Source organism: Carassius gibelio, chromosome B24 (assembly GCF_023724105.1).
Source record: "Carassius gibelio isolate Cgi1373 ecotype wild population from Czech Republic chromosome B24, carGib1.2-hapl.c, whole genome shotgun sequence".
NCBI lineage: Eukaryota > Metazoa > Chordata > Actinopteri > Cypriniformes > Cyprinidae > Carassius > Carassius gibelio.
Window position 1 is genome coordinate 22,139,894 of NC_068419.1, and position 13,394 is coordinate 22,153,287.

General features: G+C 34.4%; 2 long non-coding RNA genes across 2 annotated transcripts; both read left to right on the forward strand.

The window, feature by feature from the left end:
• The first annotated feature begins 927 nt into the window (after nucleotides 1-927).
• LOC128012819 (uncharacterized) lies at nucleotides 928-2,716 on the forward strand. Its single transcript, XR_008183191.1, has 3 exons — nucleotides 928-1,174; nucleotides 1,986-2,085; nucleotides 2,251-2,716. It is a non-coding gene; the product is annotated as an uncharacterized LOC128012819 (long non-coding RNA).
• A 337-nt stretch (nucleotides 2,717-3,053) lies between these two features.
• Nucleotides 3,054-4,124, forward strand: LOC128012818 (uncharacterized). Its single transcript, XR_008183190.1, has 3 exons — nucleotides 3,054-3,174; nucleotides 3,293-3,377; nucleotides 3,883-4,124. It is a non-coding gene; the product is annotated as an uncharacterized LOC128012818 (long non-coding RNA).
• Nucleotides 4,125-13,394: the final 9,270 nt, after the last annotated feature.

Sequence of the window (13,394 nt, forward strand, 5' to 3'; positions counted from 1 at the left end):
TTTTTTGTCAACTGTACCATATGAAAATATCAGCAGAAGACACAGCATGCCAGTCCATAATAATAAGATTTCTAAGTCAGCATAATATGTTACATTATTAATGCATAATAATACATCAAACAAATTTGTGGCTTGTAATTTTAGATTTACCCAAAATCTTGCTGTAAAGTTCAAAATGCTAAAACATAAGTGTAAAGCTATTATGTTATTATTCTAATAAGATTTTTATTTTAAATAATGTACAACAATGAATTAGGGATATTGAATAAGTACATTTTTATTTTATGATGATTTTAATATATATGTTTTTATCAAGCAAAAACCCAACTAAAATTCCAATATAAGGTATAAAATCTCTTTTGACAAATGTCTGGGGAGAAGAAAAACTGCAATAAAGGAGAAAAATTGGGTACATATTAAAGGTTGAATGCAAACACGATATTGAGCTGGCATCACATAAAAGGTTATTTGTTCGATTGTGGTTCGCCTTTTGTTGCTGACATTTCATTCCGAATACAGAGCGTAATAGGTTTTATGCGGATGTTTTGATGTCCATGTTTTTTTACTCAAAAGATGTCATGGATAGACGTAGACAACTACACTTAAATGTCACAATAGCAATTTAAAAAATGTCAAAATAATTTGAAAAAATTATCTTGAATCCCTGTAGCATTCAACAGAATATGCATTTGTCTGACTAGTACACCTTTTCTTATGTGCGTAAAATAAAAAAAGGTAAAAATAATAAAATGAGTTACAGTTTTTTAATGATTGCTTAGACACAATTTTAAAAACACGGTTTATTTTGTCAAAACACTACGCACAGTTAACAAATCCACACACACAAGCATCAGAACATCTGAGATCTTTTGCAAAACTACTTTACAATAATGTAACAAAAGCCTATTTTGATACCATATGGCCAACCCATTCTCACTCCAAAGGCGTCAAAAACCGAAGCATGGTCAAGCGCCCCTAGCGTCACTTTTATGACGCCAAATGTGCCTCTCGGCGTCGACTATCGAAGCACTACGACCTTCATTGCTTTCAGTGGGAAACTTTTGGCGTCAGAATTCGACACGAGGACATGAGATGTTTATCGCTATGAAATCACGTTCAAGAAGTCTCATTCAGCATACATCGCGCGATACTTGCTATCAGTTCCACAGTTTGGGTGAGTAGTCGTATATACGCTCTTTTAATGCCTTTTATCAAATGTATTCTGTCTTCTTTATTAATCAGATTAGTGCCATATGTTTAATCGCTGTATTATATCGGTCATCCGCGGCTGTCTTTGAGTTTCATTGCGTTTAAATAAATGAACACAGCTGCTAATTAGTGTGATTAAACTATATCTGTCACCTGACGTGCCATAGACCTTCGATCCGTTTTATATTATTATTAATTTCAGGATCAATGATGTAAGTTGTATTTGTAGTAAAATCATGGTAATCACGACACAATAGTAATAAATGAAATGTGAAGTTAAAACACAGTAAATGGGACATTAGTAACTGTAACTGTAGTTTTACTATGATATATTAATAATCAATACAACAATACAATAATCACCAAACCAGCTATGTTTGTATCACTGTAATGTTAGTGTTTTTATGTGCTTTTATATGACAGATATCACAGTAATCATGTGTTCTGTACCATGCTTTTAATACCTTTTAATGTGAATCCAAAAAAAAAAAAAAAATAATCAAATTAAAAAAAAAATAATAAAACATGTATTTTTCCATCTTGCAGTTCATTCATATCAGTTTATATTTATTTATATATATATATATATATATATATATATATATATATATATATATATATATATATATATATTTATTTATATATATATATATATATATATATATATATATATATATATATATATATATAAATATTTTGCTCACAGATCATTATTAACATTCTGTATATAATTCAATTTTATTTTCTCTCCCCTTTTTTATTATTTATATTTTTAGCTGAAAAGACGTAAAGGCAGTCAGCCCAGTGGTGTTTCTGGAGAGGGATTCCTTCAGAAATGGAGAAGACAGAAAGCTGCGGAGGCAGATATTTGCAGCAGTAAGTCTGTGATAGTTTGTCTCTTTTATCAAAAATTCCTGCTGTTATAATTTGTACAGCATTTGTTGTTTCTTAAACTGTTGCACTGTCCAAATACCCACACTTGCCATCTTTTCACTTGACCACTTGATTACTTATTTGAAGTCTTTCCTGTATTTGGCCTAGTGTTCGAGTGAGCATGATGACCACGAGTGTGTGTCGAACTTTTCATGACCTGATGACTGTGTTTCCCAATCCTGATCCTGGAGAACCCCAGCACTGCACGGTTTTGGCATCTCTCTTATCTGCCTTGGAGTCTTCACTGATGAGCTGATGAGTTGAATCAGGTGTGTTTGATCAGGGAGACATCTCAAATGTGCAGTGTTGGGGTTCTCCAGGACCAGGATTGGGAGCCACTGCCTTATGGGACACTTATGTGTTTAAAGAGATTTTTAATATCTAATTATCAATATTTCACATACTGTACATTGGACAGCTTTCCATGACCTCTTGTGAGATCTCGGCAAAAAGTCTGACGATTTATTCCAAAACATGATGCATGATGGGATACACTAAGCTTTGTATAGCGCTCCAGAGCAGTATTGGAGAGGTTTAGTGTGTGTTAAGGACGCTGTGCTTTGGCATTATTAAGACCGGGGACACACACTCTCAAGTGGCCAAGACTGCAAGTGTGGGTATCTGGACAGGGTCAAAGTCTTAAAAATGATCCCTAAACACATCACAGTCTTAATAATCCAGTTTAACACTTGTATGATATTGTACAAGCCCCAGGACTGTCTCATCTGACACTATCAAAGAATTCATATGACTATAGCTTGTTATTAATTACTTGCTTTCAATAATGGATTCATTTAACATTTAATTATACAGCATCTTTACAGAGGTGTAATGTACAAGCTGCACGTAATTAATAATATGTCCTTCCTTCTGTCTTACAGGATTTTTTCCAGATAATGCTGTTCTTCTTTTTCAAGTCTAAAATATCGAGCTCAACAGCTATTTTAAGAGCCAACCCTCACAAACCTTCCTAAAACCTAAAAGAGCTATTACTGAGTCTCAGCGAATCTTGCCATGATCAGCTCTTCCCAGGTACATTTGTTTACTCCAAAAATGCTCTGGTCTGAATCTTACTTTAAATTAACTTAATTATGTTTAATGAGCAATATTAATTGCACAGAGAGTAAGTAGAGATTATCTTGTTTCACAGAAGAGAAGGAAGACCAAGGATATGATTTGCTCAGGATGAGGAATGAAGATGGCCATCTTGAGCTCAAACAAACAGAAGTCCTCTGGTATGTGTGTGTTGAAGCAATGTTATACAACATTTTATGATGATCTCTCACAGAACTGGTCATGTTAGCCTTGATTTCGTTTTATACTATTACAATTACAGCATGTTAGCAAAGTGTGACTGGACATTTTTAATATTATGTTTTTAAAAACACACCACCTGTTTTATTAGCAGACAAGTGTCATGAAATTGGTTTAGTTGATATAAACACCAATTGACATTATTTCATTGTTTTGTAAATGTTATGTTATTAATTGTGAATTGATAGTTGATTGGTTTGAAGCCAGGCATTACACTGCACAGACTAAAACACATTTGTGAGAGAAGTCAGGAACTTTGGAGAAAGATTCTAGAGGAAAAAAACACATTTACTGCAACAACAGATGAATTCTAGAGTCTCTGAGAACTACACATGCTAATGTCTCATGAGCAAGACCTTTGCTTCTGTAACTTTTTCTTAATTCTTGCAGAATGACATATTTATTGCAGTATTTTTATTTGTACAGATGATCTCATCAGCCAAATGAGGGGTTTTGACCAAGTGATGCTCTTGAAAGGAGTGAAAGAAGAGGATGTGGTAAATTGTCTTCAGAGAAAAGCTTCTCAAAAGATCTTAAAACAGCTTGAAGAATGGTAAGTGTACAGTACTACAAGGGTCATAGTTACTCACCCTGCTAAAACCACACAGAACATAAGCTGCGCTCTCTGTCCATTAAACAACTTCTTCTGCATTGTTTGTTTCACTTTGACCAGGCCTGGGATCTTAGGACTGAGAGATCCTCTGGCTGAGAACAAGCTACACCTCATCAGTGCTGGACATCAACCACAAACTGTTTCCAGACACGAGAGAAGAAGATCATGATGGGGAGATGAAACCAGTTTAGATGTGATGATGGGAATCATTATTTTCTGAAACAGTATCACATGTCTTATATGTATCACATGATCTGTATCACAGTTGACTGGATGGGACTGTGTGACTTTTAAGGACATTTCATCACTCATCTGTGTGAACTGATTTATATATGAGGTTAATGTATCTTTGATGATAATTATTTTCATTGAATCTTATTTGTCTTGATGCTACTTTATCAAGTTTATAGTCTATGCTTCAATAAAATGAAAATGGTGAATATTGTGTTCTGAAGATTCTTGGTAAATACATCATTTTACTAGGTAGGCTCATATGTGTTTATTTTAGACTTGGAAAAACGACATATTAATTATTGGGATTATTTTTTTATTTAAGACATGAACATTTTTGATCGGATTAATAACATCTGGGACATCAGTACACCAGAAAGTAATTTTTTTATATTTTAGTAACAAATATGCACATTTTTTGTGAAATACAGGGAGTTACAAGATTAATTATTCTGCATTACAAGATGGTGCCATGGGCTTTATTGTTACAAGCACTTGACGGATAACTGAGAATGTAGCAGGAATGATCAACGTGGATCTTGTACTGCATTAAAACCAAGAGCACGCACATGATGTCCAGCACCTGAGGAGCAAGATACGGGGGTGAGGAGGACATTTTTACACTGATTTCGGCTAATTAGTTATATATAATGCTAATATATATATATATATATATATATATATATATATATATATATATATATATATAAATTAATATTCTTAGCACTGCATGAATTTGTCCTTGTGTAATAGTGAAGTATCACAATGTGTATACATTGTCCTTGATTACTGCTTTACAGTGGGGAATAGATAATGGCAAGTTGTTGCAGGTTCATCCATTATATTTCTTGCCATTTACTTCAAAAATCAAAGAAATAATCTATTATTTTCATTATTAAATCATTTCTTTATAATTTTTCCATGTTTCATCAGATGGCCTCACAATGTCCTGTCAAAAGGTATAATAGCCATGATGAATATAATAGAAAACAGAGGACTGTGAAAACTGTCAGATATAAATGTGACTCAGCTCAGTTTGTTGTTCATGATGAGGAGAATACATATATGTAGGTTTTACTGCCCTGCTACCCCCAGGGGCCCAGTAGCACCCCCCGGAAGAGCCCAAAACTGTACATTTCAAATGGCTGTAAATCAGAGTCCAATTAACATATCAAAGAGAAAATGGGCAGGATTATTACTTATGCTATGCTGATAAAATAATGTTGAGCTCAGTTTTCAGAAATAAGTGGAAAGCTGGCATAAAAGCATTTTAAATATTGCTCACTGTAAAATACCACATTTCAGCCTGCCTCTCAAATATATCATAGAGGTTTGCACAATAAACATATTTAGATATCCAGTTTACCTTAAAATAAATAATTTATTTAGTTTCGTTAATAAAAAGTTTTAAACTACATTACCCACAAGCCTCCGTCGTTCTATCTATAGAAAGGCAACACTAGGGGGCTGTTTTTGTAGTTCATTGAAGTTATGCTTAGGGTTAGGATTAGGATCTCGCTAAAGATGTCATTTTTCTCAAGATAGCAACACTTCATTGTTGACTTAATATATTACTAATGTGATGATAGGAGCAAAACATACTTTTTAACATGATGCGCTGTTTAATATGGGTTAAAAGATAGTCCAACCACAGACTGTCCTGAAAAGTCATAGCCAATGGCATCTAAGCTGAGCAGCAGCGTCACACTTCCTTATCCATGTATGACAGATGTCTTTCGTTTTTCGGCTGAAGGGATAGATTCGGTTAACAATAGATTAAGCTTGCTACTTATTAGATTCTGTTTTATTAACGTCTTCACCTTCCTCCGTTGTTCAGCTTGACAAACATTGGGCAATATTGATGTGCACATGCCCAGCAGTCGCAGTTGTATCCAACAGATAGATTCCTCTCATTAAATATGACACATTTTTAAGATTTGTATATTTTTTTTTGACCAAAGACAAATATATTTACTAATCAAATGACGTGCTTCTAAAATTTACATTGTATATTACATTGTGTTTTAAAGTTAAAATTGTTCACATTTGTGTTTCTGTGATTTACCATTCTCTACCATTTGAACCCTAGGAATAAAAACAGAAATTATAAATGAATAAATGAATGAATGAACAAATAAATACATAAAGCATAATAAACATGCATATTTTTGTAAGGATCTTCCATTATTTATTGATATGTCAAACTCATTTAAAGACAACATGCCCAAATTACTACACTGCATCCTCTGTCACCAAGCTCGTTTTTGCCACCATAAAGAATAAAAAGGCAGTTATGTTGTAAACATTAACTATTTTCAGTATGCAAATGAAAATGCTTTTATTAAAAAACAAAACAGTAAATACAGTATGTCTTTCAGAGAACACTGGAAAAAGATCAATTTTATTAAAAAAATTAAATTGACCAAAATGTTATACAACACAATGTAAATGTTTCAAACTCACAAAAAAACACCATGAAGACATGCATGTCAAGTGTGCAATATCATCTATAAAACTCAATCAGCACAGCATCAAATAAACACTGATTGTCTGAACAATGAAAGACAGAGAAAGTGTTCAGGAAAACAAACACCTGCTAGCTTTGACAATAACATCATGAATTCACTTCATGACTGGAGCTAGGGGATGACTGTGTATGAATATCTCCTTTACTAAAACTCTTAATTAAAGTCTAAAAAGTTCACTGTATGAAGCTTGAAAAAGAGAACAAAATGCTTTATCAATACGAAAAATACTATTTTTAACTATTGTTTTCATCACTGGTTCTGTAATGTATTCATTATGAGCTTATAAATAAAACAAAGTTACATCTTCTGCAAAAATCAAACCACTGCAAAGTCTAATCACTGATCCAGGGACCATATCTGTGTGTGTGGGGGATAAAGAGTTAACGAGGTGAGTCCTTGTGCATGATGGAGAACTGCAGTGTTATCCTCAAACAATCCTGTAAAACAGAAATATTACATTACATTCAACTTATACATTACACTGTGTTTTGTTTAGACCATAAAAGCAGCCTCTGTAAAGATGCTGTAAAATTAAATGTTAAATGAATCCATTATTGAAAGCAAGTAATTAATAACAAGCTATAGTCATATGAATTCTTTTGATAGTGTCAGATGAGACCGTCCTGGGGCTTGTACAATATCATACAAGTGTTAAACTGGATTATTAAGACTGTGATGTGTTTAGTACAGTATGTGAAATATTGATAATTAGATATTAAAAATCTCTTTAAACACATAAGTGTCCCATAAGGCAGTGGCTCCCAATCCTGGTCCTGGAGAACCCCAACACTGCACATTTGAGATGTCTCCCTGATCAAACACACCTGATTCAACTCATCAGCTCATCAGTGAAGACTCCAAGGCAGATAAGAGAGATGCCAAAACCGTGCAGTGCTGGGGTTCTCCAGGATCAGGATTGGGAAACACAGTCATCAGGTCATGAAAAGTTCGACACACACTCGTGGTCATCATGCTCACTCGAACACTAGGCCAAATACAGGAAAGACTTCAAATAAGTAATCAAGTGGTCAAGTGAAAAGATGGCAAGTGTGGGTATTTGGACAGTGCAACAGTTTAAGAAACAACAAATGCTGTACAAATTATAACAGCAGGAATTTTTGATAAAAGAGACAAACTATCACAGACTTCCTGCTGCAAATATCTGCCTCCGCAGCTTTCTGTCTTCTCCATTTCTGAAGGAATCCCTCTCCAGAAACACCACTGGGCTGACTGCCTTTACGTCTTTTCAGCTAAAAATATAAATAATAAAAAAGGGGAGAGAAAATAAAATTGAATTATATACAGAATGTTAATAATGATCTGTGAGCAAAATATTTATATATATATATATATATATATATATATATATATATATAAACTGATATGAATGAACTGCAAGATGGAAAAATACATTTTTCAGTTTTATTATTTATTTTTAATTTGATTTTTTTTTTTTTTTTGGATTCACATTAAAAGGTATTAAAAGCATGGTACAGAACACATGATTACTGTGATATCTGTCATATAAAAGCACATAAAAACACTAACATTACAGTGATACAAACATAGCTGGTTTGGTGATTATTGTATTGTTGTATTGATTATTAATATATCATAGTAAAACTACAGTTACAGTTACTAATGTCCCATTTACTGTGTTTTAACTTCACATTTCATTTATTACTATTGTGTCGTGATTACCATGATTTTACTACAAATACAACTTACATCATTGATCCTGAAATTAATAATAATATAAAACGGATCGAAGGTCTATGGCACGTCAGGTGACAGATATAGTTTAATCACACTAATTAGCAGCTGTGTTCATTTATTTAAACGCAATGAAACTCAAAGACAGCCGCGGATGACCGATATAATACAGCGATTAAACATATGGCACTAATCTGATTAATAAAGAAGACAGAATACATTTGATAAAAGGCATTAAAAGAGCGTATATACGACTACTCACCCAAACTGTGGAACTGATAGCAAGTATCGCGCGATGTATGCTGAATGAGACTTCTTGAACGTGATTTCATAGCGATAAACATCTCATGTCCTCGTGTCGAATTCTGACGCCAAAAGTTTCCCACTGAAAGCAATGAAGGTCGTAGTGCTTCGATAGTCGACGCCGAGAGGCACATTTGGCGTCATAAAAGTGACGCTAGGGGCGCTTGACCATGCTTCGGTTTTTGACGCCTTTGGAGTGAGAATGGGTTGATATGGCACACACATGGTTCAAACAGTTGGATTCGGGTTTGAACCACTTAGGCACTGCTGGGTACAATCTAAAACCCTTTTAACATTTCAAATTTTGATATATATACATAAAAATATATTGTATATACATATACAACTTTATAAGACTTTATATAAAGCCCTTACAAAGTATTATATAGGTTTTAGTACATTAATTATGCCTTGGAATGCACCTTTGCAAAACAGTGAGAGAAGAATCTTCTCAAATGGTGAATCCATGCTTACATCTTTAATGCGTTCTCCTTTATTTTATTTTTTTTACTTTTTATTTATTTATTTATGCATTTATTTTGTATGTATTTATTTATTGCTTGTAACTCCGTATGGGTCAACACTATCAAACAGAAAAATACAAACTAATACAATTTTATTTACCCCCACCCAGATAATGTTGATTAGAAGTCACAAAGAGACTTAAACATTATTATTATTATTATTATTATTATTATTATTATTATTATTATTATTATTATCATCATCATCATCATCATCATCATCATTATTATGTCAAAACAGTCAGCATTTTTTGTAATGGAAAGATATCATATTTACATTCCAGCTGCTGACTAAGTAAATGCATTTGAAATGCAATTGCTTTTATATTAAGATGAATGAACAACTTTAATACATATTTTCGTCTTCCTGAATATTTAGTTAATGTTTGAAAATGTGGTTATGGGCTTTGAGTGAGAATGTTGTTTCAATAAAATAAAAGAATATCATATTAAATGGTATTTTTTGTTGCAAACATTCTAGTGATCATCTTAGTGTTTACGTTCTGATGTGTAAAATTGTGGTGTCATGTGTCTTAGGAATGATTGTGCTGAAATGAATAGTAAGCAACTATCAACAACCCTTGTATTGTTCCAAACCTGTATACCCCATTTTTTCCTCACTGAAAAAAATGTATAAATAAATAATATTAAAATTAAAAATCTAACACTTTATATAAAGGCTTTATAATGTATTATAAAAGTAGTTTTAGTACATTAATTATGCCTTGGAATGCACCTTATCTCATGAAAAATTACAACCACATTTAATACATTATTAAACTGCAATTCATTGTTACATTATACATTTTAAATTCAGTTATAATTGCAGTATGTACAACAAGAAATAAGACATTATTATGCATATAAGCAAATAAGTAATACAATCCACACTATGAATAATTATAATCCTTTATACCCTCAAATAACCATTTCAAATGCATTATACATAAAGACTTTAAAGTGTTACCAAATCTTCTTTTTAATTTATCTCATAGCAGCACTTTTCCATACATTAACAATTCATAGAAACCTTGTCTGTCAAGTTAAAAAAATGTACTGGACTGTAGTGTGCATTTAGAGAAACTCCTGTACTTTCTTGACTGTCTTTCTTCCTGCACTTTCTTGCATCCCCCCTCTCCCCCAAACCCCCACCCCATGTTTTACAGGGTCCCCGAACCGAACCCTGAATTTATTCTAGATTTTCAGCTCTGAAACTCTTGCAGATCCCTTGACACTCTCACCCGCCTCACTCTCCTATCTGTGGGTGGATAAAAGACTTAATCCAAAATTCCCAATGGTTACACATGCTATTAGGGTGTTAACAGTTGAAGGAATATCTTCCAGAGGCACATCTTCAAACTTTCTGCTTTTATTTAATCAAGGTCTCAGAGAAGAGTACACTTGCTCTTCTTTACAGGTTAGAAATGTCTCAATGAGGTTTTGTTCCCATGACTATTCCCAGAAAAGGGCAATAGAAGAAACAGACACATTCTCATTGGATTGTGTGCTGTAACCACAGGTAATCGTGTCTTTTTTACAATGTGATTTAAAGTTATTCCAATAGGATTGGAGGGATTATACATAAAGTATGCAAAGTATTAGAAAATTCAAACCTGAGTTTGAAAGCTTTTTCTAAACTGGGGTTATACCCTAACTCCAAGCATTGAGGCATCACATGGCACCAGCTATTGAAATCTGGTACAATGTGATTATGAGGAATATTTACAAGATATTTCATGAGGTTGTAGTCTATATGTTTAAACAAATAATATTTTAATTGATATGAATACCTGTTTATGATACACCTTTTATTGGACAAAATATACATTTGGCTTGAATCACCTGAAAAATGTTTTTTTTTTTTTTTTTTTTTTCATTTGCAGTGTGTTGAGCTCTCATGGCTACCATACTTTTGAAGTGAAAAGCTTCACATAAAATTTAAGTGTTTAAAATAATCAAATCCATCATTAAGATGTTTTTAACTTAAAACCGTTGTTTCTGTCTGAAAGAAACCTCTAACCATAATATTGCATTCTTTTATTCATTTGTAGCGCTTGTTTTTTTGTGTCTGGTGAATTTTGTGAGATATTTCATTATAATAAAATGCTGTTTTTCCTTTTAGCAGTATCCTATACCTGCTTTCTTTCACTTCATATTACCTTCTACTTTTAGTGTTTCCCGCACACTGATTTTCTGTGGAATAATTGATTCGCCTTCCCTATTAGTTGGCTTGCCGTCTTCAAGGTGAGCTATTCTATCACTCTCTGTCCCTCAACAATTCCTCCATGAGTCTTTAATGGCTCCCCTGAGACGTCTAATGGGAGTTTGGATGAGCTACGATTTCCACATTCATTCATCCTCCACTTACTTATGGAACCTTAAGTGACTCTTTTTACAGAAGGAGAATTTGCCACAATACTTTTTTACATTTCTGATTCAGCCTAGTAAAGGAAGGGTAGAGGTTGTGTTGCATTTGAATATCAGTCAATTGTATGGAAATGATCTGCTCATTGGCCATCTGTTGTTCTTTTAGCAAATCTGTAGTTTCTGCCATCAACTGAAATTACTGATAACTTTCTAAATTGAGGCAGTTAATGAAATAGCACACAGAGTTCATTAAGAGACCTCAAGAATATAGCAAAATCTTTCGAGATAAACAGCTGCAGTAATTCAATAACAGTGTCACAGTAACAAAAACAAAACAAACCTGTGGTTTGAATCTGAACCTAAGCTGGTGTTTTCAGCAGGAATAGTGACATTAATGCATTCAGATTTTACTGCTAATTGTTGAGGCACTGCTCTACAAACCTGTAAGGACCTTGCAGTGGCAGTCCAGATCAAATATAGTTCCATGTGGCTGTATTTTTTTTTTTTTAGATTTAAAATAAAGTAAATACGTTTCACACAGATATCCTCACAAAGCAAGTTTTTTTTGCCTCTTTTGTTAGTAAAGGTGGTGCAGTATGGTTGTTAAAATCCTTGTTGGTAACTGAAAGAAATAAACTATAAATTTTCACCATTGCCATTTTAACAGGGCACCTACTGTACTGTATTCACTTTTTTCCCCATTTCCAATATATATATATATATATATATATATATATATATATATATATATATATATATATAGTGTGTTACAAACACGCCAGGTTCCACCTCCACACAATCACAGCGCACACCCTCACCGGAATACTAGTCATCACCACCTGCTCCTCATCATCCACTCATCAGCACTGCACCATATAAGCCACACACACGCACCCAGTCATCATCCGGTCACGTTCGCGACATGATCATTCCTGTATGCTTACTATTAGGACTAACTCCTCTTCTACTCTCTCTCCAAGGATTGCCTCCAAAGATACCGATTCCCCTAAGTGTGTGTGTGTGGTTCACCTACCTTTCCAGAAGTCACTACCTACCCTGCACGGATCCCAACGCCCATCCACTCCTCACTTACTGCTCCTCTGCTTGTGTCTAAATAAACAACTTCATCTGTTACTCCTCTGTCTCCCGAGTGATCCGTAACAGATGACCGGACCCGCACCGAGAGACAAGCATGAGCCTCACGGATCCCTTCCAAGACCTAGTTGATGCACTCCGTCGTACACTCATGTCGGCACCAGCATCCCCACCACCAGCGAGCACTTCCGCCGATCCCATCATCCCTCCTTCACCTGCCGTGCACGCCAGTCCCATGGCCAGGCCGGCGCCCTACTCTGGTTCGGCGGAGGAATGCAGCGGTTTCCTGCTTCAGTGTTCACTGGTCCTGGAGATGCAACCGCTCTCGTATCCAACAGACTGGGACTCCTCGATAGGTGAGAAACTGTACAATTTAAAACAAGGGAAAATGTATGTCAATGAATATGCCTTACAGTTCAGAACCCTGGCAGCCTCCAGTGGATGGAACGAACAAACCTTGCTAACAACCTACCGCCAAGGACTGGAACCCAGAGTGCGTTTGCATCTCGCTGCATACAAGGATATCATCTGCCTCGAGCGATTCATCCAGCTGTCCATCTGCTT